The following is a 27880-nucleotide window of genomic DNA, read 5'->3' on the forward strand; positions in this document are numbered from 1 at the left end:
CCACGCTATCACTAGTAAATCTGTCCTGGCAACTTGTATGTTAGAAGGAAAAAATCATTCCCATCCTTATCAGAGCAATAAATCTGCATCTAAGCCAGGGAAATGTGGGGAGGTTTCCTAATACCTGTTCACAGTTACGTCCAAATGAGGAGACTTAGGGAACCAGCAATGCTAACCACATTGGGAGACACTCTGTTTCATTATTGTAGGTCCCTCGGTGATAGTGACTTCACTTTCTGTCCCACGCCATCAAGTTCACAGCTTCCATGTATTCATTCCATCAGTCAACCAATCCCCCTGAATGCACACCATGGGCCAGGCACTATCCCAGCAGCCAGAGGAACAAGCAACAGAACATATAAAGCCCCTGAACTCATGGAGCTCATATTCAGGAGATATCAATAAACAAATAGAAAATGAGTGCCATGAAGAAAAATAAGGGACAGAACATGACAGAGCTGCTATTTTAGACAGGGTGGTTAGCAGGAAGGCCTCAAAGAGCGGCAAAGACCTAATGATGTGAGGGTGCCAGTCACTGGACTACGTGGGCAAAAGCAGTGCAGAAAGTGGGAACAGCAAGTTTCAAAGCCAAGTGGTGTTTATAAGGCGCTCTAAGCATTCAAGGAATGGCCAGAAGGTCAGCGTGGCTCAAGTCAAGGGAGTGTGGTCAGTGACAGGGTCAGAGAAGCAATGAAAGGCCAGAACACAGGAGACCCTGAAGGGCAGGGGTTGTACTCCGAGTGAGACGAGAAGCCATTAGAGGCTTCTGAGCAGAGGATTGACTTCCTGATGCTTTAGACTAAAGAATCCCTCTGGCTGCTGTGGGTGGGCGGTGGGGGTAGAGGCAGAGGAAAGGCCAGGAAAAGGGGAAAATTATAAGCAAGGCCCTAATGGCTGACTCTTAGGTGGACCTAGGACAGGGTACCACCAGAACCACCAAGTCTGAGTGCTGTCAACATGGGGCAGGGGAGGTGAGTATCAGGGATACATCAGAGGAACTGATTTGAGCATTGAGGAGAGTGTTGCTCTTGATAAACACCCTGGGGACACATCATTTCCCCCCAGAATCTTTTCCTCAATGAAAACACAACTTTTCCATCCCAGGATTTCACAGGCCTGGTATGTCTGAGTCAGTCTTTCTGTGCAGCACAGAGAGAACGGGATTTAGAGTCATATCCACAACTGTGCCCCTTACCATAAGGTAAGCCGGGGAACCCTCAGAGGCTCAGTTTTCTTATCTGTAAAATGGGACTTTTAATAGTAACACCTTGCAGTGTTACTGGGAAGATGAAATAATGAGTAAAGTGCTTTTTACTTCTCCTTACCGATATCCCCTCTAAGTAGCCTTTTTACTGAGATTCTTACCAAGGACCCCAAGAAGTCTGAGCGGGACTTTCAAAAGAAAAGTGATACAGAGAGGAGAACAATCCCCGGAAGAAATCCAAGTTCACCTTGGGGACCAAAGCTTCTCTGCTGAACTCTGCTAAAAGTCATTTCAGTTCATCTCACGTGTCCACCAACTCTGAACGATGCTGAAATAGAGGTTATTATGTTTTAACGTGGCTTCTAAGAAAGCTAATCTAACATTATTGGGCCTGCACCACAGAGTACCCGATCCTTCTAATGATGCCAAAACGTCCTCCTAACACGGAAGGGACAAGCCAACAACTGCACCTCAGCATCTCCTGCCTGAACTCCAGGCCCACCCAGCCAGTCCTTCTGGACACACACTCCTGATCTTCTCTCAAGCTTCAAATTCATCACGTTCCCCAACTAAATTAATCATCTCCCCTGTAATTCTCAGGCAAACATGGCCTTCCTTCTCCCAAGCCCTCTCTCGATGAGGGGCACCATGTCCACTCAAGCCAGAAACCTGGGCAACACCTTTGACTCCTTCCTCCCTTGTTCTCCAATATCTGTCACTCATGACCAAGTTCTCTGCAGCCCACCTCCTTGACATGGCTCTGAAATATACATTTTCCTTCAGTTCCACAGTACTGCCTTAGTTCACAGGTCCTACTGTTCACCTGGAATTTTGCAACTCACCTAGTGTCTCTCTGCTTCCTACCTCACCTACTGCCAAGCCACTCTCTATATTGCTAGCAAAGTGGTATTTTTGAAAACACAAACCACATCCTAGTATTTCCTTCTAAAAACCATTCAAAGGTTTCCTACTGCCCTCAGACCAAGTCCAAACTCTTCAGCATGGAGTATCTATGTTTCTGCTTTCATCTCTCTCCAGGAGCCTGACCTACATAGCCCTTCAGAACCAGGTGCATACATCTGCCTGCCTTTGCAACTGCCGTGACACCTCTGGCATCCTTGAAGACTTGATTCAGAGAAGCATTCCCTGCCCACCCTGCCCCCAAGTCTGAGCTGCTGAATGCCCCTGGGTTCACCTTTACCATAGCACGTTATCTCATACTATGATGTTTATTTTTATATTTATTTTTATTTTTTCGGAATTTAATTTTATTTTTTTATACAGCAGGTTATTAGTAATCTATTTTATACAATATTACTGTATATATGTCAATCCCAATCTCCCAATTCATCCCACCACCACCCCCCTCCCCTTTCCCACGCTGGTGTCCATACGTTTGTTCTCTACATCTGTGCCTTGCAAACCGGTTCGTCTGTACCATTTTTCTAGATTCCACATATATGCATTAATACACTATATTTGTTTTCCTCTTTCTGACTTACTTCACTCTGTATGACAGTTTCTAGGTCCATCCACATCTCTACAAATGACCCAATTTCATTCCTTTTTATGGCTGAGTACTATTCCATTCTATATACGTACCACATCTTCTTTATCCATTCATCTGTCTATGGGCATTTAGGTTGCTTCCATGACCTGGCTATTGTAAATAGTGCTTCAATGAACACTGGGGTGCATATGTCTTTTTGAATTATGGTTTTCTCTGGGTATACGCCCAGTAGTGGGATTGCTGGGTCGTATGGTAATTCTATTTTTAGTTTTTTAAGAAACCTCCATCCTGTCCTCCATAGTGGCTGTATCAATTTACATTCCCACCAACAGTGCAAGAGGGTTCCCTTTTCTCCACACCCTCTCCAGCATTTGTTGTTTGTAGATTTTCGGATGATGCCCATTCTAACCAGTGTGAGGTGATACTTCATTGTAGTTTTGATTTGCATTTCTCTAATAATTAGTGATGTTGAGCAGATTTTCATGTGCCTCTTGGCCATCTGTATGTCTTCTCTGGAGAGATATCTATCTAGGTTTTCTGCCCACTTTTGGACTGGGTTCTTTGTTTTTTTAATATTGAGCTGCATGAGCGGTTTATATATTTTGGAGATTAATCCTTTGTCCGTTGATTCATTTGCAAATATTTTCTCCCATTCTGAGGGTTGGCTTTTTGTCTTGTTTATAGTTTCCTTTGCTGTGCAAAAGCTTTTAAGTTTCATTAGGTCCCATTTGTTTATTTTTGTTTTTATTTCCATTACTCTAAGAGGTGGGTCAAAAAAGATCTTGCTGTGATTTATGTCACAGAGTGTTCTTCCTGTTTTCCTCTAAGAGTTTTATACTGTCTGGTCTTACATTTAGGTCTTTAATCCATTTTGAGTTTATTTTTGTGTATGGTGTCAGGGAATGTTCCAATTTCATTCTTTTAAATTTAGCTGTCCAGAGTTCCCAGCACCACTTATCGAAGAGACTGTCTTTTCTCCATTGTATATCCTTGCCTCCTTTGTCATACATTAGTTGACCATAGGTGTGTGGGTTTATCTCTGGGCTTTCTATCCTGTTCCATTGATGTATATATTTCTGTTTTTGAGCCAGCACCATACTGTCTTAATTACTGTAGCTTTGTAGTATAGTCTGAAGTCTGGGAGGCTGATTCCTCCAGCTCCGTTTTTCTTTCTCAAGATTGCTTTGGCTATTTGGGGTCTTTTGTGTTTCCATACAAATTGTGAAATTTTTTGTTCTAGTTCTGTGAAAAATGCCATTGGTAGTTTGATAGGGATTGCACTGAATCTGTAGACTGCTTTGGGTAGTATAGTCATTTTCACAATATTAATTCTTCCAATCCAAGAACATGGTATATCTCTCCACCTGTTTGCATCATCTTTGATTTCTTTCATCAGTGTCTTATAGATTTCTAAGTACAGGTCTTTTACCTCCTTAGGTAGCTTTATTCCTAGGTATTTTATTCTTTTTGTTGCAATGGTGAATGGGATTATTTCCTTAATTTCTCTTTCTGATCTTTTGTTGTCAGTGTATAGGAATGCAAGAGATTTCTGTGCATTAATTTTGTACCCAGCAACTTTACCAAATTCATTGATTAGCTCTAGTAGTTTTCTGGTGGCATCCTTAGGATTATCTATGTATAGTATCATGCCATCTGCAAACAGTGACAGTTTTAATTCTTCTTTTCCAATTTGTATTCCTTTTATTTCTTTTTCTTCTCTGACTGCCATGGCTAGGACTTCCAAAACTATGTGGAATAATAGTGGCGAAAGTGGACACAGGTTGTCTTGTTCCTGATCTTAAAGGAAATGCTTTCAGTTTTTCACCATGGAGAATGATGTTTGCTGTGCGTTTGTCATATATAGCCTTTACGATGTTGAGGTAGCTTCCCTCTATGCCCACTTTCTGGAGAGTTTTTTTTATCATAAATGGGTGTTGAATTTTGGCAAAAGCTTTTTCTGCATCTACTGGGATGATCATACGGTTTTTATTTTTCAATTTGTTAATATGGGGTATCACATTGATTGATTTGCATATATTGAAGAATCCTTGCATCCCTGGGATAAATCCCACTTGATCATGGTGCATGACCCTTTTAGTGTGTTGTTGGATTCTGTTTGCTAGTATTTTGTTGAGGATTTTTGCATCTATATTCATCAGTGATATTGGTCTGTAATTTTCTTTTTTGTACTATCTTTGTCTGGTTTTGGTATCAGGGTGATGGTGGCCTTATAGAATGAGTTTGGGAGTGTCCCTACCTCTGCAATTTTTTGGAAGAGTTTGAGAAGGATGGGTGTTAGCTCTTCTCTAAATGTTTGAAAGAATTCACCTGTGAAGCCATCTGGTCCTGGACTTTTGTTTGTTGGAAGATTTTTAATCACGGTTTCAAGTTCATTACTTGTGATTGGTCTGTTCATGTTTTCTGTTTCTTCCTGGTTCAGTCTTGGAAGGTCATACCTTTTCAAGAATTTGTCCATTTCTTCCAGGTTGTCCATGTTAGTGGCACGGAGTTGCTTGTAGTAGTCTCTAATGATGCTTTCTATTTCTGCAGTGTCCATTGTAACTTCTCCTTTTTCATTTCTAATTTTATTGATATGAGTCCTCTCCCTCTTTTTGATGAGTCTGGCTAAAGGTTTATGAATTTTATCTTCTAACAGAACCAGCTTTTAGTTTTATTGATCTTTGCTACTGTTTTCTTTGTTTCTATTTCATTTACTTCTGCTCTGATCTTTATGAATTCTTTCCTTCTACTAACTTTGGGTTTTGTTTGTTCTTCTTTCTCTAGTTCCATTAGGTATAAGGTTAGATTGTTTGAGATTTTTCCTGTTTCTTGAGGTAGGATTGTATTGCCATAAACTTCCCTCTTAGAACTGCTTTTACTGCATCCCATAGGTTTTGGATCATCATGTTTCTGTTGTCATTTGTCTCTAGGTATATTTTGATTTCCTCTTTGACTTCTTCAGTGATCTCTTGGTTATTTAGTAACGTACTGTTTAGCTTCCATGTGTTTGTGTTTTCTACGTTTTTTCCCCCGTAATTGATTTCTAATCTCATAGTGTTACGGTCGGAGAAGATGCTTGATGTGCTTTCAATTTTCTTAAATTTACTGAGGCTTGATTTGTGACCCAAGATGTGATCTATCCTGGAGAATGTTCCGTGTGCACTTGAGAAGAAAGTGTAATCTGCTGTTTTTGGATGGAATGTCCTATAAATATCAATTAAATCTATCTGGTCTCTTGTGTCATTTAAAGCCTGTGTTTCCTTATTAATTTTCTGTCTGGATGATCTGTCCATTGGTGTAAGTGAAGTGTTAAAGTCCCCCACTGTTATTGTGTTACTGTCGATTTCCTCTTTTATAGCTGTTAGCATTTGCCTTATGTATTGAGGTGCTCCTATGTTGGGTGCATATATATTTATAATTGTTATATCTTCTTGGATTGATCCCTTGATCATTATGTAGTGTCCTTCCTTGTCTCTTGTAACATTCTTTATTTTAAAGTCTATTTTTTCTGATATGAGTATTGCTACTCCAGCTTTCTTTTCATTTCCATTTGCATGGAATACCTTTTTCCATCCCCTCACTTTCCGTCTGTATGTTTCCCTAGGTCTGAAGTGGGTCTCTTGTAGACAGCATATAGATAGGTCTTGTTTTTGTATCCAATCAGCGAGCTTCTGTCTTTGGGTGGAGCATTTAATCCATTCACATTTAAGGTAGTTATCGATATGTATGTTCCTATTACCACTTTCTTCATCGTTTTGGGTTTTTTTTTTAACATCTTTATTGGAGTATAATTGCTTTACAATGGTGTGTTAGTTTCTGCTTTATAACAAAGTGAATCAGTTATACATATACATATGTTCCCATATCTCTTCCCTCTTGCATCTCCCTCCCTCCCACCCTCCCTATCTCACCCCTCTAGGTGGTCACAAAGCACAGAGCTGATCTCCCTGTGCTATGCGGCTGCTTCCCACTAGCTATCTATTTTACGTTTGGTCGTGTATATATGTCCATGCCACTCTCTCATTTTGTCACAGCTTACCCTTCCCCCTCCCCATATCCTCAAGTCCATTCTCTAGTAGGTCTGTGTCTTTATTCCCGTCTTGCCACTGGGTTCTTCATGACCTTTTTTTTCCCACTTAGATTCCATATATATGTGTTAGCATACTGTATTTGTTTTTCTCTTTCTGACTTACTTCACTCTGTATGACAGACTCTAACTCCATCCACCTCACTACAAATAACTCAATTTCGTTTCTTTTTATGGCTGAGTAATATTCCATTGTATATATGTGTCACATCTTCTTTATCCATTCATCCGATGATGGACACTTAGGTTGCTTCCACGTCCTGGCTATTGTAAATAGAGCTGCAATGAACATTGTGGTACATGACTCTTTTTGAATTATGGTTTTCTCAGAGTATATGCCCAGTAGTGGGATTGCTGGGTCGTTTGGTAGTTCTATTTTTAGTTTTTTAAGGAACCTCCATACTGTTCTCCATAGCGGCTGTATCAATTTACATTCCCACCAACAGTGCAAGAGGGTTCCCTTTTCTCCACACCCTCTCCAGCATTTATTGTTTGTAGAATTTTTGATGATGGCCATTCTGACTGGTGGGAGGTGATACCTCATTGTAGTTTTGATTTGCATTTCTCTAATGATTAGTGATGTTGAGCATCCTTTCATGTCTTTGCTGGCAATCTGTATATCTTCTTTGATGAAATGTCTATTTAGGTCTTCTGCCCGTTTTTGGATTGGGTTCTTTGTTTTTTTCATATTGAGCTGCATGAGCTGCTTGTAAATTTTGGAGATTAATCCTTTGTCAGTTGCTTCATTTGCAAATATTTTCTCCCATTCTGAGGGTTGTCTTTTCGTCTTGTTTATGGTTTCCTTTGCTGTGCAAAAGCTTTTAAGTTTCATTAGGTCCCATTTGTTTATTTTTTTTTTATTTCCATTTCTCTAGGAGGTGGGTCAAAAAGGATCTGTGATTTATGTCATAGAGTGTTCTGCCTATGTTTTCCTCTAAGAGTTTGATAGTGTCTGGCTTTACATTTAGGTCTTTAATCCATTTGGAGTTTATTTTTGTGTAAGGAAGTGTTCTAATTTCATTCTTTTACATGTAGCTGTCCAGTTTTCCCAGCACCACTTATTGAAGAGGCTGTCTTTTCTCCACTGTATATTCTTGCCTCCTTTACCAAAAATAAGGTGACCATAGGTGCGTGGGTTAATCTCTGGGCTTTCTATACAGTTCCATTGACCTATATTTCTGTTTTTGTGCCAGTACCATACTGTCTTGATTACTGTAGCTTTGTAGTATAGTCTGAAGTCAGGGTGCCTGATTCCTCCAGCTCCATTTTTCGTTCTCAAGATTGCTTTGGCTACTTGGGGTCTTTTGTGTTTTCATACAAATTGTGAAATTTTTTGTTCTAGTTCTGTGAAAAATGCCAGTGGTAGTTTGATAGGGATTACATTGAATCTGTAGATTGCTTTGGGTAGTAGAGTCATTTTCACAATGTTGATTCTTCCAATCAAAGAACAAGGCATATCTCTCCATCTATTTGTATCATCTTTAATTTCTTTCATCAGTGTCTTATAATTTTCTGCATACTTGTCTTTTGTCTCCTTAGGTAGGTTTATTCCTAGATATTTTATTCTTTTTGTTGCAATGGTAAACGGGAGTGTTTTCTTAATTTCACTTTCAGATTTTTCATCATTAGTATATAGGAATGCAAGAGATTTCTGTGCATTAACTTTGTATCCTGCTACTTTACCAAATTCATTGATTAGCTCTAGTAGTTTTCTGGTAGCACTTTAGGATTCTCTATGTATAGTATCATGCCATCTGCAAACAGTGACAGCTTTACTTCTTCTTTTCCGATTTGGATTCCTTTTATTTCTTTTTCTTCTCTGATTGCTGTGGCTAAAACCTCCAAAACTATGTTGAATAATAGTGGTGAGAGTGGGCAGCCTTGTCTTGTTCCTGATCTTAGTGGAAATGGTTTCAGTTTTTCACCATTGAGAACGATGTTGGCTGTGGGTTTGTCATATATGGCCTTTATTATGTTGAGGAAAGTTCCCTCTATGCCTACTTTCTGCAGGGCTTTTATCATAAATGGGTGTTGAATTTTGTCGAAAGCTTTCTCTGCATCTACTGAGATGATCATATGGTTTTTCTCCTTCAATTTGTTACTGTGGTGTATTACGTTGATTGATTTGTGTATATTGAAGAATCCTTGCATTCCTGGACTAAACCCCACTTGATCATGGTGTATGATCCTTTTAATGTGCTGTTGGATTCTGTTTGCTAGTATTTTGTTGCGGATTTTTGGGTTTGTTTTTGCAGGTCCTTTTCTTCTCTTGTGTTTCCCACTTAGAGAAGTTCCTTTAGCATTTGTTGTAGAGCCGGTTTGGTGGTGCTGAATTCTCTTAGCTTTTGCTTATCTGTAAAGCTTTTGATTTCTCTGTTGAATCTGAATGAGATCCTTGCCGGGTAGAGTAATACTGGTTGTAGGTTCTTCCCTCTCATCACTTTAAATATATTGTGTCACTCCTTTCTGGCTTGTAGAGTTTCTGCTGAGAAATCAGCTGTTAACCTTATGGGAGTTCCCTTGTATGTTATTTGTCATTTTTCCCTTGTTGCTTTTCATAATTTTTCTTTGTCCTTAAATTTTGTCAATTTGATTACTATATGTCCTGGCATGTTTCTCCTTGTGTTTATTCTGTCTGGGACTCTCTGCGCTTCCTGGACTTGGGTGGCTACTTCCTTTCCCATGTCAGGGAAGTTTTCGACTGTAATCCCTTCAAATATTTTCTCGGGTCCTTTCTCTCTCTCTTCTCCTTCTGGGACCCCTATAATGCGAAAGTTGGTGCGTTTCATTTTGTCCCGGAGGTCTCTTAGGCTGTCTTCATTTCTTTTCATTCTTTTTCCTTTATTCTGTTCCGTGGCAGTGAATTCCACCATTCTGTCTTCCAGCTCACTTCTCCATTCTTCTGCCTCAGTTATGCTGTTATTGATTCCTTCTAGTGTATTTTTCATTTCAGTTATTGTACTGTTCATCTCTGTTTGCTTGTTCTTTAATTCTTCTAGGTGTTTGTTCTTTAATTCTTCTAGGTCTTTTTAAAACATTTCTTGCATCTTCTCGATCCTTGCCTCCATTCTTCTTCTGAGGTCCTAGATCATCTTCACTATCATTATTCTGAATTTTTTTTTCTGGAAGGTTTCCTATCTCCACTTCATATAATTGTTTTTCTGGGGTTTTATCTTGTTCCTTCATGTGGTACATAGCCCTCTGCTTTTTCATTTTGTCTATCTTTATGTGAATGTGGTTTTCGTTCCACAGGCTGCAGGATTGTAGTTCTTCTTGCTTCTGCTGTCTGCCCTCTGGTGGATGAGGCTATCTAAGAGGCTTGTGCAAGCTTCCTGATGGGAGGGACTGGTAGTGGGTAGAGCTGGGTGTTGCTCTGGTGGGCAGAGCTCAGTAAAACTTTAATCCACTTGTCAGCTGATGGGTGGGACTGAGTCCCCTCCCTGTTGATTGTTTGGCCTGAGGTGACCCAGCACTGGAGGCTACAGGCTCTTTGGTGGGGTTAATGGTGGACTCTGGGAGGGCTCACACTAAGGAGTACTTCCCAGAACTTCTGCTGCCAGTGTCCTTGTCCCCACCTCCTGCCTCTGCAGGAGACCCTCCACCACTAGCAGGTAGGTCTGGTTCAGTCTCCTATGGGGTCACTGTTCCTTCCCCCTGGGTCCTGATGCACACACTACTTTATGTGTGCCCTCCAAGAGTGGAGTCTCTGTTTCCCCCAGTCCTGTCGAAGTCCTGCAATCAAATCCTGCTAGGCTTCAAAGTATGATTCTCTGGGAATTCCTCCTCCCGTTGCCAGACCCCCAGGTTGGGAAGCCTGACATGGGGCTCAGAACCTTTACTCCAGTGGGTGGACTTCTGTGGTATAAGTGTTCTCCAGCTTGTGAGTCACCCACCCAGCGGTTATGGGATTTGATTTTATCGTGGTTGCGCCCCTCCTACCGTCTCATTGCAGCTTCTCCTTTGTCTTTGGATGTGGGGTATCTTTTTCAGTGACTTCCAGTGTCTTTCTGTGGATTAATGTTCAGCCGTTAGTTGTGATTCCAGTGCTCTCGCAAGAGGGAGTGAGAGCACGCCCTTCTACTCCGCCATCTTGAACCAATACTCACTATGATGTTTATACTGAAGCTTCTTGAAGCAACAAGGGCCACATCTTGGTATTCCAGTGCCAGCACTGTGATTGGCACATAGGAGGTTCCTAATGCCTGCTTATGAGGGAGGGAGGCATCCTTGTTGTCATTAATAAGCACCCATAATGTGCTCTGCCTGGCTATTCATTTCCCCCACCCCCAGACAGAAGTGAAGTCCCGTTAGTTCAGATGCATCACACATAAAACTCCTTTGATTTTTGAGTTTTTCATTTATTATTAGGTAATACCCTAAGGACTGAGAACTAGATTTTAAACCGATGGAGCAGATATGAAGGCAGACTGGCATGCCAACAAGACACAGAGACATGGAAGGCACTCAGGGATGGCAGCAAGCTAGGGTTACCTTTACCTTGGGAGACAAAGCACCTTTTCGGCAAATATGATGACAACCTGGGCATGGATGCAGCCACTCTCTTTGGACTGGAGCTCTTTGGAGACTGCTCTTTTATGTCTGAGTTCAGAAACTTAATGTGTAAGTTATTAAAAGTCAATAATCTCTAGCTAACTATAAAGTCAACTAGTTAGAGTTTAGGAAAGTATCTGCCAACACAATCAAGAAGCAGAAAGTTTTTCCATGTGACCTCATTCACCGACAAATTAATAAATCAACAAATTAAGGCCTCACGTCCAAACTTCTAGATCTACAACTATATTCCACGAACCCTTACTTCTTCATACCTTGGTTTTAAGAACTGTGATTGTGTGTGTGTTGGGGGTGGGGGAGGGGAGAAAGAGTAATATGAGGACTCAAGAGAATAAGGAAAGACTTCCCTTTTCCCCGCCTTAATCTTTATCCTTAAGTCTAGTGCAGTTCTGATCCCACTTCCAAAAAGTATCTCAATTTTCATAACTTTCAGTATAATTAAAGGGTAGGATGCCAAAGTAGTTCATATAGTGTTAATAATGATTACTAAGATCTTATTAGATTTATTCCCACTTCAAATTTCTTAAAATTTCTTGGTTTTATTTCAAAATATGCATAGAATTATAATTTTCACTCACTAATGGAACTGTTATGCATTCAAGCCACAGCAATAAACTTTTCTGTACACTGTTATGTCCATAAACTTAACATAAATTACTGAAATATAAACAATATCTTGGGGAAACTGGATTTGGGGTTTATAGTTATGTTGGAATTCAAGTTGACGGATTGATAAAGAACCACTAGACCCACCACCAACACCCCGCTTCTCACTTCCTTGACTATTAATCTATAGGTAAATGTGTTTCTTCTAGGAGCACAGAAAAAAAAAAACGGAATGTAGAGTAGAAAGAGACCTGTGTAGTCCTCAGATCTGTCCAACCCAGCATCCCTGTCATTCAGCATTTGTCAGTGATGGGCAGTTCACTCCAGTTAGAGTAGCCATTCCTCCTTTTGCAGAGCTTCTAATTACTTGGAAATTTCCCCTTACATTGATTAGAAATCTACCAACAGCAATGCAGTGGAAGAAAATGGTTGAAAACACTGGCCCTGGTGTGGGACATATCTGGATTATAGGCCCAGGCTCTACTACTTACTAGCTGTGAGATCCTGGGCATTATCTTGATTTACTCATGGTTCTTCACCTGTGAAATGGGGATAACCATAGTACTGTACCTCACTCATGAGGTTTAAAGAATGAATGTATGCAGAAAGATCAGCTTATAGCAAATGGTTAATAAATGGTAACTGCTATTAGTACTGCCACACTACTGCCCTAGTTCTATCCTTTGGGGCCTTAGAGAACAAGGCTAATCCTTCTAAATGGCAACCCTTTGAAAACCACCACCATATTTATATTTACTCCTCTCATTCTTTAAAGTGACACACTTCCTCTTCCTTCAAGAGTTCCTCAACCAGCCCATTTTCTAGATCCTTTATTGCTCTGGCAGGTTTGTACTGTGGAAAGAGTATGGGCTTTGGGTTGAGAGAGATCTGGGTTCAAGTCTTAGCTTTGCCACTTCCTAGCTGTTGGCCTTATGCAAACTACTCAGTTGACATAACCCTTTCTTTCCTGATCTGAAAATAGGTAGATTAATGATCTCTTCATAGTATTAAGTATTAAAACACTCCCCTCCAGCATTTAACACAACGCCCAACCTATGGTGAGTTGCTTGCTCAGTAAATACGATCTCCATCTTCCTTGTTAACCTTTTCTGTACATACCCCAATCTACCAATGACTCTTAAAACACAGTTCACAGAACTGAATGCATATTCCTAAAGGGATGAGAACACGACAGAGTGAATTTGGATATTTTCCATGCTCTAGAACTGAATTTTTAGCAAAGCATCTCTGATCACATTTTTTTAGCAAAGCATCTCTGATCATATTTTTTTCTTTAGTTACAGCATCTCACTGCTCATTCACACTGTGGTCAACTCAAACAGTCAAATCTAATTTGCACAACTGCTCTTAAGGCAGATTTCCTAAGCATACTTGGTAACTGGTTTTTAGGACTGTCTCCTAGGGATCGCTATTTCATTTTCCAAGCTCTCACAGATCATCTGCTTAATGATCTCTTCTAGAATTTTGCCCAGGGGCAATGACAAGTTCACTAGTCTATAATTCCTAGACCCAGATTTTCCCCCTTTCTAAAAAGTGAAATGTCTTTTTCTTGTAATCTTCTCATATCTCATCCATTCCCCATGATTTTGCAAAGATGATCAATCATCATTTTGCAATCACATTCTTTAGGACTCTAGGTCCTAAGTGACCAAGGCCTGGACACATTTAAAGGAGTGAGGGATGCCTGCCTTTTTCCTCGTGGTTTTCAAACTTCTATTTTTCAAATCACCTATGTTCCAGTGTTTCTAGTTTGAAGATCCGACAGTTCTCTACTTGAGGTTAAAAAAAAAAAAAAAAAAAAAGGAGATACATAGTTAGAACAATGGGATTTCAGAATATCTCTTTGCCATGTGCTACTCTCTTTTCTTTTATACTTTTCTTCTCTCATCGTCAGTCTTTTCCATGAACCCAACGCATTCAGGGTTTCAGTTCCTCTGCACTTATACTTGATTTTAAGCTCTGCTTTCCATACTGTGTACTTCTCAAAAGACATTTTATGAAAATGTAGGCAGCCACGTGATTTTTCTTCATGGTCTCAGCTTTTTGGACCCAATTAGAATAAATTATGTTGTACTTCTGTCTTCAAGTTCTCATCTCTTATTTCCTGAGACAACAACCTTACTCTGTCACCATCCCTCTCTCTGGATGTTATACACTCGAAAATGCCATGGTCATGTCCCTCCAGCAATTAGTATCCTGCCCCTACTGCCCCTCATCTCCATGGGGACTGCTGGCTGACCTTGGAACCCACTGGCTACAGAGAATGTGAAGGGTCTTGAGTCACCTGCAAGGTTTCCTGAGTCTACATCCATGCTCCCCTCTCCAAGACCCACAGACACACAGCTCCACAGAAAAGTCTCCATGCTACCTTCTGCTCAAAACCTGCTGGGTCTCACCTAGCCAGCTGGGCCCTGCCACGGCAGAAAGCACAGAACCTCAGGACAGAGGATCTAGACCTGCCATGGGGCCCCAGGCAAACTCTTTTCCTTCTCTCAGCCTTCTTTCCTAATCCTTAAAGTAAGGGCAATAAAAACATCTTTCAGAGCAGTTGTAAAGTTCTGGGATGGGCAAATATTGAAAGTGGATGAGATAGTAGATGGACAAATAGTCTATAACCCGTTGTACAAATACTTTAAAACTGTGGAAATAACTCTAGAAATGGCAAATGGAAGAACAAAGAGAAATCATCCCTGTTCCCCCAACATCACCATCTCTCTGGGGGTTCTCCAGTTTGAATGCGAATATGAGATTTTTCTCTGAAGGCCCTGGAAGGCACGGACATCCCTAACCCACAGGGACACATGGAAATGAACGAAGATTGAAAAGATAAGCTACCAAGTAACTTGCAGACAGTAAAGACAAAACCCAGTGGGATCTTAAGGGAAAACCTCTGGGAGAAGAAGAAGCATGATGTGAAAAATGCAGAAGACAGAAAACAGAACCAACCTGCTGCTCGAGACCAGCTGAGCATGGCACAGCCATAAAGTCATGGTCCTGGGAAAACCCAGCATGACTTCTGCCCATGGGAGCAGTGATTCCCCAAGCAGCCCAGACTGTGTGATTTTTGTGGGTCCCCCCAAAGGAATGTGTTATCTTCAGAGGGCCTAGGGAAAATATTAGGAAAGGTGGTGGTTGGAGGGAGGCCCCCAATGCTTTGCTAATAGAACCACACCAAAATCTACAGCAATGAGCACCCCCCGACCCTTACCCCCAGCCCCTGCACATGCTCCCTGAACACTGGTGTGTCTTCTCTTCCCACCCAGTCCTGGAGCATTCACACAGTTCCACACTTCTGTCCTTGGTCATCATTCTTTTCCCCATGTCTCTTATTTTAATCTAATCTTTATACCAAATTGTCCTTCATCTTGATCATTTCTTCCTATTACTGCTCTGGTCTGATTATCTTTCTCTCCCACTGTATTTTCAGGGCCCTTTATCACTTTGGCTGGTTTTCTTTAATTAGAAGTTAGGTCAGTTTTCATCTTCTTCATCCCTCAATTTAGCCATTTTCAGGGCTGCTATTTGGCATAAAGGAATGGTGATCAACTCATGAAATGGTGCCACAGTCCTTCATGGAACTGATCTCCTTACTTCACAGCTGTCTGAGGTGTAGGAATACATTGTCCAAGATCTGCTGGCAGCCATAGCTGGGCCGTATTTCACAGACCTGCCTCACCACAGTGTGATCTGGAAAGAAGTCTGGGATTTTAGGGCTGGGAGAGACCTCGTGAGACAGTCAAGCCCATCTACACAACTGCAGGCAGAGAAATCCGAGTATCATAGCTGATTTCTAAGGTTTCTTCAAGGCGTAACATTATAAAAATGTCTAAATTATTATGACAATCTATCTATTGTGTACCTGAAATAAGAAGTAAGCAATCAACTGAATTTTAAAATCTAGTGAGAGTCAGACAAATACATATTTATCTTTTGAAAGTCCAGTTAAGTCACCCTCACGGCCTATCTCAGCAGTTAATTTATGGGATTTCTTTTTTTTTTTTAATTTTTATTTACTTATTTATTTTATTTTTGTCTGTGTTGGGTCTTCGTTTCTGTGCGAGGGCTTTCTCTAGTTGCGGCACGCGGGGGGCCACTCTTCATCGCGGCGCGCAGGCCTCTCACCGTCGCGGCCTCTCTTGTTGCGGAGCACAGGCTCCAGACGCGCAGGCTCAGTAGTTGTGGCTCATGGGCCCAGTTGCTCCGCGGCATGTGGGATCCTCCCAGACCAGGGCTCGAACCCATGTCCCCTGCATTGGCAGGCAGACTCTCAAACACTGCGCCACCAGGGAAGCCCCTAATTTATGTTTTAATTTCACAGCTGTTAAGAAGTGCTTTCTTATATCCCACAAAATCTTCCCTGGTTGACTTGCATCAACCACAAACCACCATATAGCACTTTCTGAATACCAAGCACTGTGATAAGTAAACTTCCTCTTGTTCACTACTTGACAAACAGGCCAGTGTCCCTCACAAAACCCCAACAATCCTTTCACATACTTCAAGGCTTTAACTTCTCTGTAACACTGGTAATTTCTCCAAAATAACTGTCACCTGCTGTTGGCTTTCAAAAACCAAATCTTTACACAGGCTGCCAATTCTTTCTCCTCTGCTTCTGTGTTATCTGGGTTCGCACATTTGGCGTGTTCATGTTTTCTGCGGTCAGCCAACCTTCCTACACTTCTGAGGATCCTCAGGCTTCCTGAAGACTCTTGCTCAGAGACACAGCTTTCCTCCTGAGCCAGAGAGCGGAGAGAATACCAGCACACCACAAATAGAAGGGTGCTGCTTTGACTGGTGTGTGCTGGGGGAGCCTCGCTTAGAAAGCTGCATCTTCCTCTCCTTTCCCCATGAACAATTTGTCTTCTTGCTTTCACGACAGGGAAAACTTCCCTTCTTTAAGTGGTATGTGGAGAAAGGGGTCAGGCATAAGTCTTCCCAATGCAAAATAAATCACAATCAGAAGTTCACACCCTTCCTGATCCACTCCCCTGTATCCCTTGAGATCCCTGTGGTTTTGTGGAATAAAAGAACTGACAGAACAGAGCCACAAAGCCTCAGCTGAGATGGCAGCTCTTCTACTTTCTCAAAGCTCTGAGCTTTAGTTTTCTCAACCGCAAAAAGGCACGAGAAGGGTCTCACAGGATTGTTATGCAAAGCAAATGAAATGATTTATACACAGTGCTTGGCACATAGTAGGTGCTCAAAAAAATCTTTACTGAACTGAAATGAGCAAGAATATTTGCTAATCTCTTGTGCCCCTCTCACGTGCCAGGCACTGCTCAAATCACACTACACATAAAAACTCATTTAATCCTCACAACCTTATGAGGTGGGTACTACTACTATCCCCATTTTATAGATGAGGAAACTGAGAGGGGTTAGTCAACATTCTCAAGGTGACACAGCTAGTAGGTATCTGTATTAGTTTCCCAGGGCTGCTGTAACAAATTATCACTAAGTGATAATTTAAAACAACAGAAATTTAACCTCTCAGAGTTCCAGAAGCCAGAAATCAAGACATTGGCAAGGTTAGTTCCTTTGAGAGGCTCTGAGGGAGAATCCAGTCCATGCGTCTCTCCTGGCATCTGGTGGTTGCCGGCAATCCTTGGCATGCTTTGGCTTTTAGTTGCATCACTCCAATCTGCTGTCTCCATCTTCACACGGCCTTCTTCCTTGTGTCTCCCCCTATGTTTCTGTCTCCAAATTTCCCTCTTCTTATAAGAACACCAATCATTAGACTTAGGGCTCACTCTAATCAATTATGACCTCACCTTAACTCAATTACATCAGCAAAGTCCTTTTGCCAAATAAAGTCACATTCATAGGTATCAGGGGTTAGGACTTCAGCATATCTTTTTGAGGGACACAATTTGGCCCACTGCAGTCTCTGAGACAGAATTTGAACCCTGGCCATCTTAACCAAGTCCTTCACATCTGCATTATCTGCTTAGCTGATTAATAACTGTCAAAAATCATTCAAATATTAGATTGTTATTATTACTATTGTTATCTCTATATCTAGCTAGAAGTCAGTGCTATGGTACATTTATGCCACCTAGGAACCCTGAATTTCCTTATTCCAGGTATTTTTCCAAGCCCTGGATGCCTTTATAGACTCTCTATGGCCAAAACAAATTCATTCTCATGTGGGTAAGATTTTCACTGGACACTTGAGTGAGTGGTGCTTGATTGCTTTGCTCTCCCTGACGGCCCACCTTCCATCCAAGTTTCTTCAAATAAACCAACCCAGGAATATGATAAATGTCATAAAAACATCTTAAGTCTTTCCAAAGACTAAGTGACCCTCAGGCCACTTGCTCAACACATGGGGAGCCTTGTGTGCCATGACAGGAAATGAAAAGAGGGCATCCACCACCTCCCTCCCCGGGGCCTGGAGCATGCCTGGCTGGGCCTGGCTGGCATGGCCATGTACTCTTCTTTCCTAGTAGTTTTCTTTCTCTGATTGCTCTGACCTGCTTGCCTGATGCTACATCAGAGGAGGTCTGAATCACAGCTCACCTGAAGGCACTTCCTCCCAGGACCTGAGGTTAAGAGAACAAGCCAGGGAGCTCAGTGCAGGCATTTACTCCAGGTGTCAACAACGCTAATTCTCACATATGCCCCCAGGACAATGGCTGAACCATTCTGATTTATCCTAGGACGACTCCCTCTCTATCATAATCTAGTTTTTTCCTTTTTTTTTAAACTATAAAGGACCATGTACCTTTACTTCTAGGCCACTAACATATCTTAGAAAAAAATGAAAAAAGGAACTGATTCATATTTGATCTCATTTCAACTTCCACTCACCTCTTTTTTTTTTTTAACATCTTTATTGGAGTATAACTGCTTTACAATGGTGTGTTAAAGGGAGATCAGCTCTGGTGCTTTGTGACCACCGAGAGGGGTTGGGATAGGGAGGGTGGGAGGGAGACGCAAGAGGGAGGAGATACGGGAATATATGTAAATGTATAGTTGATTCACTATGTTATAAAACAGACCACCCTCCCTATCCCACCCCTCTAGGTGGTCACAAGGCACCAAGCTGATCTCCCTGTGCTATGTGGCTGCTTCCCATTAGCTATCTATTTTACACTTGGTAGTATATGTAAGTCCATGCCACTCTCTCACTTCATCCCAGCTTACCCTTCCCCCTCCCCGTGTCCTCAAGTCCATTCTCTACGTCTGCATCCTTATTCGTGTCCTGCCCCTAGGTTCTTCAGAACTTTTTTTTTTTTTTTTTAGATTCCATATTATAGGTGTTAGCATACGGTATTTGTTTTTCTCTTTCTGACTTACTTCACTCTGTATGACAGACTCTAGGTCCATCCACCTCACTACAAATAACTCAGTTTCGTTTCTTTTCACGGCTGAGTAATATTCCATTGTATATATGTGCCACATCTTCTTTATCCATTCATCTGTTGATTGACACTTAGGTTGCTTCCATGTCCTGGCTACTGGCTACTGTAAATACAGCTGCAATGAACATTTTGGTACATGACTCTTTTTGAATTATGATTTACTCAGGGTATATACCCAGTAGTGGGATTGCTGGGTCATATGGTAGTTCTATTTTCAGTTTTTTAAGGAACCTCCATTGTGGCTGTATCAATTTACATTCCCACCAACAATGCAAGAGGGTTCGCTTTTCTCTCTCTCCCACCGTCTCCAGCATTTATTGTTTGTAGATTTTTTAATGATGGCCATTCTGACTGGTGTGAGGAGGTGATACCTCATTGTAGTTTTGATTTGCCTTTCTCTATTGATTAGTGATGTTGAGCATCCTTTCATGTGTTTGTTGGCAATCTGTATATCTTCTTTGGAGAAATGTCTGTTTAGGTCTTCTGCCCATTTTTGGATTGGGTGTTTTTTTGATACTGAGCTGCATGAGCTGCTTGTAAATTTTGGAGATTAATCCTTTGTTAGTTGTTTCATTTGCAAATATTTTCTCCCATTATGAGGGTTGTCTTTTCGTCTTGTTTATGGTTTCCTTTGCTGTGCAAAAGCTTTTAAGTTTCATTAGGTCCCATTTATTTATTTTTGTTTTTATTTGCATTTCTCTAGGAGGTGGGTCAAAAAGGATCTTTTGTGATTTATGTCATAGAGTGTTCTGCCTATGTTTTCCTCTAAGAGTTTTATAGTGTCTGGCCTTACATTTAGGTCTTTAATCCATTTGGAGTTTATTTTTGTGTATGGTGTTAGGGAGTGTTCTAATTTCATTCTTTTACATGTAGCTGTCCAGTTTTCCCAGCACCACTTATTGAAGAGTCTGTCTTTTCTCCATTGTATATTCTTGCCTCCTTTATCAAAAATAAGGTGACCATATGTGCATGGGTTTATCTCTGGGCTTTCCATCCTGTTCCATTGATCTATATTTCTGTTTTTGTGCCAGTACCATACTGTCTTGATTACTGTAGCTTTGTAGTATAGTCTGTAGTCCGGGAGCCTGATTCCTCCAGCTCCGTTTTTCTTTCTCAAGATTGCTTTGGCTATTTGGAGTCTTTTGTGTTTCCATAGAAATTGTGAGATTTTTTGTTCTAGTTCTGTGAAAAATGCCAGTGGTAATTTGATAAGGAGTGCATTGAATCTGTAGATTGCTTTGGGTAGTATAGTCATTTTCACAATGTTGATTCTTCCAATCCAAGAACATGGTATATCTCTCCATCTGTTTGCATCACCTTTAATTTCTTTCATCAGTGTCTTATAGTTTCCTGCATACAGGTCTTTTGTCTCCTTAGGTAGGTTTATTCCTAGGTATTTTATTCTTTTTGTTGCAGTGATAAATGGGAGTGTTTCCTTAATTTCTCTTTCTGATCTTTCATTGTTAGTGTATAGGAATGCAAGAGATTTCTGTGCATTAATTTTGTATCTTGCTACTTTACCAAATTCATTGATTAGCTCTAGTAGTTTTCTGGTAGCATCTTTAGGATTCTCTATGTATAGTATCATGTCATCTGCAAAGAGTGACAACTTTACTTCTTCTTTTCCGATTTGGATTCTTTTTATTTCTTTTTCTTCTCTGATTGCTGTGGCTAAAACTTCCAGAACTATGTTGAATAATAGTGGTGAGAGTGGACAACCTTGTCTTGTTCCTGATTTTAGAGGAAATGGTTTCAGTTTTTCACCATTGAGAATGATGTTGGCTGTGGGTTTGTCATATATGCCCTTTATTATGTTGAGATAAGTTCCCTCTGTGCCTACCTTCTGGAGGGTTTTTATCATAAATGGGTGTTGAATTTTGTCAAAAGCTTTTTCTGCATCTATTGAGATGATCATATGGTTTTTCTCCTTCAGTTTGTCAATATGGTGTATCACATTGATTGATTTGCATATATTGAAGAATCCTTGCATCCCTGGGATAAACCCCACTTGATCATGGTGTATGATCCTTTTAATGTGCTGTTGGATTCTGTTTGCTAGTATTTTGTTGAGGATTTTTGCGTCTGTGTTTATCAGTGATATTGGCCTGTCGTCTTCTTTCTTTGTGACATCTTTGTCTGGTTTTGGTATCAGGGTGATGGTGGCCTCATAGAATCAGTTTGGGAGTGTTCCTCCCTCTGCTATATTTTGGAAGAGTTTGAGAAGGATAGGTGTTAGCTCTTCTCTAAATGTTTGAAAGAATTCGCCTGTGAAGCCATCTGGTCCTGGGCTTTTGTTTGTTGGAAGATTTTTAATCACAGTCTCAATTTCAGTGCTTGTGATTGGTCTGTTCATATTTTCTATTTCTTCCTGGTTCAGTCTCAGAAGGTTTCCAATCACCCTTTAACAGTCTTCTGTTTTTATTTTATAGGTTTGGGAAAGGGGTGAGTTGGGAGGCCTGAGGCAGCCAGGTTTTTGTTTGTTTGTTTGCTGTATGCCAGAAGTTCTCTTACTGTCCGTCTCCCCACCACCCAAGAGCAGTTGCTGAGGGATTACAGTGCCTGTGGGGTGGTTCGGCATAACCTTTATTCTAAGAAATGCACGTCTTGCTCTGTATCCACACCCTCCCCCACCCCACATCAGATTCTCTTGGGACACAGAGCTGAGCAGTTTCAGAGCCTGTCCCTGAAGAGCTCAGAGTGTGCTGATGGAGTGAGACAAGAGCGGGACAGTGGAACAGAGCACTATGGACATGGTCCTGGAGGAGCACGCAGCCAATGGCCTGTGAGCCAGGAAAGGCACAGGGAGGGGAGCTGCTGCCTGAGTGACGTCTTGAAGACTATGTGGGAGGTGGCAGGGACTGTGGCGTGGGGAACTGATCAGTCCGGGTCCTGGCAAGAAACAGATAATTTGAGTCATCTGAGGAGAGTTTAATAAGGGACTGTTTACAAAGATGAGGGCAGAGTGCAGGGAAACCCCAGAGGATACTACAGTACCCGTGGGAGCTCTCAGCACCCCAAGGCTTGAGGGGGCAGGGTAGTGAGAGGTCATCAGAACCCGGAGAGAGAAAGAACTGTGTGCCACCTGGCAGGAACTCTCATGACAGTAGAGAAGGCTGCTGATGCAGTACACACAGGCCAGCCTCCCCGGGCACCTAGCACTGCAGAGAGCAGATCTGGAGGAAGGAACAAAGAAAGCTCTGCATCACAGAGACAGGAGAGGGAAGAACATTCCTTGCAAGGGGAACTGCACATAGAAAGGCGAGGAGTCACAAAAGAGCAGTTTGCTTGGGCACAGGGACGTCGGACATGCTGAGGGAGTGGCAGGAGATGGGAACAGAGGGAGGTCAGGGCCTGCTGTGGAGCGGATTTCACCTTGGGGGCTCAGGGTACTGATGGGGGGGGGTCTGAGCAGGGGAATGATGTAGTTGGTAATAATGGTGGTGTGAAGGGTATCTTGGAGGAGGGCAGGAGCAGAAGAAGGGAAGCCAGTAAAGAGATTACTGCAATATGGAATGTCTGGGGGAAGAGGAAGAATCTGGACCCAGGGCTTGCCAGTCAGAAGAGCTGGACTCAAACCCCTGCTCTGCCGCTTACAATTGTGAGACACTGGGTGAGTCTTTTAATCCTCAAGTTATAGTTTTGCCATCTGCAAACACGGGAGCTGTCATGAGAATTAGCGTTTGGGTAAACCAGGTGCCAAGCACAGGGCAGGGTGACTGACACACCCTGGAGTCACGCAGTGCACAGGGTGTGCAGCCAGACCGGTCAACCTGAGTCCAGGCAAGAAAAGCTGAAGGCCTAATTAAGGCACCGGCAGCGATCATAGGTAGCACATAGATTCAAGAGTCTTTTCTCTGGATGTGAGAATAAGGAAGGGGAAGACTCTGAGTTGCGTAACTCGGGTGACTTGGTGAGTTGACTAAACATTAACTAGGTCAAGGGGCACAGAAACAGGAAAAAGTTGAGGGGACAGGGAAGGAAGAAGAGGAATGTGGTTCTAAACATGTCAACTCTGAGGAGCCACCAAAGCACTCAGGCGGACTTGCCTATGAGACAACTGGAAACAAGGGATCGAGGAGAGAGGCAAGACTTACGAGTCATCAGGACTTAGAGGGTGGCTGAAGCCATGGGAAATATGAGATATCCTGAGATGAAGTAGAACAAGAAGAGAAGGGGTCACTGAGAGAATCCCATTAACAGTATCCATTTAAATGGAGCACAGAACAGGGAGAGTCAGCAAAAAAAAAAAAAAAAAAATAGAGCAGGAAAAGACCAGGAGAGCAGAGGAGGAACAAGAGAAAACCACCATGGAAGCTGAGGGAGGAGAGAGACTCCATGGTCCACAGCACTAAGTGCTTCAGAGAGAATGAATGGGATGAGGCCAGACAGTGAGCCAGAGACTTCGTAACTAAGGCATCCCTGGTGAACTCAGCAAGGGCGGTCTCCACAGGGAGCACAGGAAGCCCAATTATAATGAGCTGAAAAATGAGTGGGGGGTTTTGGAAATATATACAGCAAATGCAATCATTCCAAAAAGCCTAGCAGTGAAAGAGCAAGATACGATGGTAGGCTGCGGGAGGATAATTTCTTTTTAGGATGGTGAAACCTGAGCCTATTTATAGGCTAAAAAAGGAACAGAACAGAAATAGCCTCCAGGTTGAGCGGAAATACAGAGAAAATGATGGCTCAAGAAACAGAGACAGCAGAAGACCGGGTCCAACTGGAGAAGCTCACCTCGGAAAAGAGGCAGCAGTGCTTCCTGTGGGTCAAGAGGGCACCGACTGTGAACCTGCTGCACAGGGGGCCGTCGACCCCTGGCTTGGCTCCCTCCCCCCTTCCTAGAGAGCACTGCGGTGGCCTTTCTGAAGTAGCTAAGCCTTTCCCTGGCAGAGAGTTGAGCTTGATGTGCAAGCAGGAGGAACGAGACTGGCTGAGGCAAGAGATCAGTGTAACTGATATCTGATTAAAAGCAGAGGCTGTTTTACCTGCAACAGACCTGCATTTTATTGTCCATTACTTACTTCCCTTTCCTCAGGGTGAGGATGACTCCCAGAAAGAGACTGGATCAAAAGGAAAGCACGTGCAATCAGAAATACTTTGCTGCAGCCTTCTTAGGAGATATGTATGAATTCATCCTGACTCTGACGCCTGAAGGACGAGGCTCATGTAAATACATGGGGTGGGGAGGTGAGGAGGGAGGCCTGGCCAGGGTCACTAAAAGCTCTCTGGGGACCCGGTTTATGAACAGTTGCAGTTTCAATCTTACATTTAGCCTGTCAAATTCCTCTTCATCAGCTAAGGCATCTGACAGACTTAATTGTTTCCTTAGGGCTTTGTCCTTCCCATCAGTGAACAAAGGCAGTTGGAAGGGATTTGGGTTTAGCTCTTTTGATAAAAGAAATACTTTTTAACACACATATACACACACATAAAAATAGATGTGTGTGTATGTGTATTATGCACATGTGTGTATATATAGACGTGTGCGTACACACACACACACATATACATATTTTTTCTTTCGTTATTAGTATTTTGGGAGTAGGGATAGGTATATCTGACCGCTGGCCTGCTGCTGGCATGGCCACTCCAACTTTGGAAGGAAATGCACCAGCAATACCTCACCACCTCCAGCCGTCAATGCCATCTTCAACAACTGATTATGTGCCAATAGGAGACGATGAGGGAAAACGAGCCCATGTGCAGATCACGACCATCAGGGGTTGCCCTTCTGAGGCTCTTCCCCTCCAAAAAACCTTTTACTGGGGCCATTATTAAAAACAAGATGAACACATTTACTGTTTATTATGGTTTCATTTCTCCCATCCACCCTCTGATAGTTACAAGACAAACTGGACAAGAGATAAAGTCAAAGACCAAGATAATCAAAAAAAGACCATCAACCCCTCAAGCCAAGAGCTAATGCACAGCAATAAGAGAGGACGGGGGCCGGCATCCTTGGCCAACTTGAGGAGGGAGCAGGTATATTTTCAAAGGCAGCCTTGCTTTGTGGTTAATCCCACAGCATGAAGAGATGCTGGGTTCTCTCCCGGAGCAAAGCTGAACAAGGCCTCTTGACTGCTCATTTCTGTGTTCTCAACTGCAGTGCTGCCTTTTCAATAGTCATTTGTGTGCTGTTCATTATCTCCAATTAGAACACATGTTCTGAAGTTCTAATGATAATATTTTTTTGTCACCTTCCCCAAATATCTTTACATATGAGTCACATTCAGGGCTCAACAAATGTTTGCAGGTTGGTTGGTTCGTCTGTCCATCCATCTATCCGTCCATTCATACATCCATCCATCCAATCCTGGATAAAGGTCTACAGAATGAGTGTACCCACTTCCTGGGAATTTCATAAAGATTTAAGAAAGCAATTTGATTTAACAAATATGATTTGAGAACAATTATGTACAAGGCAGTTGTCAAGGAGACATAAAGATGAATAAGATGTAGCTCCTACTAAAAAATACAAGACAGGTAAACAAATAACTACAGTACAAGGATGAGCTATATAGCCTTGGGGTCCAAAGGAGAAACAGAAATTAGATCCCCACTGTGGGAGTGAGTATGAAATCAGGAAAGAATTCCTGGTGGACATGTATTTAAAATAAACCTTGAAAGATGAATAAGAATTTGACAGGCAGAAATGTTAAACGAAACACAGAGAACTCAATTAATCATGATTTGATCATGACTGCCACCAGCAACTAAGAAAGGCTGTAACTCCTCAATAAGTGCTTCTCAGAGTCTCCTGATAAAGGATGTGGGGACTTGCAGACAGTTTAGCTTTTCTCATTGCAAATTTCCTGAATTCTATGCATTATCCTCTGGACCTCCCAGTCAGCCTCACCTCTACTGATAAAGGATGTGGGGACTTGCAAACAGTTTAGCTTTTCTCATTGCAAATTTCCTGAATTCTATGCATTATCCTCTGGACCTCCCAGTCAGCCTCACCTCCACAGTTTGAGGTCTGTGCTACCAGAAAGGCTATACTCTTAGAGGTGGGACACCACCACCCTTCCTCCAAACTGTGCCAAGACACAAGAAGGGGCCCACAGAGGGCTTCCCAGCCAGGCTGGCGGACAGGGCACTGCCACACAGCATCTAGCCTGCTGTGTAGTGCAGAATGCCCAGCTGCCACTGTGGGATGAGCTATGATACTGTCCTACAACAATCCTAGAGACTATCTATTAACATTAAGGGCTAGTAGACAGGGGTTACAGCTCCAAATCAAGAGCAATCTTTCTTTACTGGCTTTTGGTGTTAAGGTTGGTCACACAATAATCCTTACACACTAGTGTGAAACATGGACCCTATGCCAACTTCCCCATATCCATATAAATCCAGGACATTCAGGGCATCATAAGGTCTCCTCTTACACAAATCCTTTCCCCTTACATGATCTGAAACCCACCAACACAAGATTAGTTTGTTTTGAATAAGACGACTCCTCTAACAACATGCAAATACCTCCTGGGAAACTAAAGTAAAATCTATCAATCATTCAAGCATTAAATTACTAAGAAAGTTAAACTGGTTTGTTTACTTTTCCTCCCACAGTAGGACTACCAATTATAAACTTTCCTAGCTTGAGATGCAAAATATTCAAAGAGGCTTATAATGCTTATTGGCACCAGGGGGTCTTACCTTGGAATCGATAAACCTCAGGACTATAGGGTCCATGAATTGACAGAAAAATCAAAATTTTGCAAGTATATACAAGAATTAATTTTTCTAGGCAGAGAATCCAGTTCTCACCATATTCTCAAAGGTGTCTGTGTCCCATAAAAGGTCAAGACCATCCAATGGACACCCAGGCAAGTGCCTACTTGGTAGCAAGAAGAGAAGTCAAGGGGAGAAGTGCTGGTTTTATTGATACACTGCACATACTTTCCCATCTGAGACTCTTCAATGCGTTGCACAAACTCTAAATTGATTCTCCTTATGTATCCAAGGAGAACAGGAAGCACAGAGTAATGGAATTTGAAACCAGGCATTTAGTAATAGAACTGGGACCAGGCCTGGTTTCCCTGTTCCCCTGGTTCTTCCTCCACAGGGAAATTCCCCCCCTGCTAGACAGTGTTTAATTATGTGAAGTTTTCTAAACTTGGCCTAATTGAATTTTCCATCATTATTAGTGTAAAAGATGCCCTCTAAGGCCTGGCATAGAGAGACTGATCCAGAGGTTTAACTTTGATCATGCCGGTGGCCGTCTTCAGTTTTCTGCTGTGCACATGTATTCATTCTCTGGCTGGCTTCATGCCTCATTTGGGCTGTGCTTTTGTCCATCAAGAAGGGCAGAGAATAAGGCCACCAAGAGGATAAGTAGGCTTAACAGCCTTTTTGAAATGAACGTTTTAGTGCAGCAAACAAGTGAATCAAGCCTGCCCTAGCTTTGACATGCAGTATTTATTGAGCACCTACTATGTAGTAAGGATCCTCCCAGGCAGTAGGGATACAGTAGTGCACAAAACAGGTGTGGTCTCTGCTTTTGTGGAGCTTAGGCTTAA

The 27880-nt window shown here is 42.1% G+C and overlaps 1 protein-coding gene across 4 annotated transcripts in view; it reads right to left on the bottom strand.

Annotated features, from left to right (window-relative positions):
* Nucleotides 1-27880, bottom strand: part of C3H1orf226 (chromosome 3 C1orf226 homolog) — a 309505-nt gene that overhangs the window by 53313 nt on the left and 228312 nt on the right. The window lies entirely within an intron of this gene.

Source organism: Eubalaena glacialis, chromosome 3, assembly GCF_028564815.1.
Source record: "Eubalaena glacialis isolate mEubGla1 chromosome 3, mEubGla1.1.hap2.+ XY, whole genome shotgun sequence".
Taxonomy (NCBI): Eukaryota; Metazoa; Chordata; class Mammalia; order Artiodactyla; family Balaenidae; genus Eubalaena; species Eubalaena glacialis.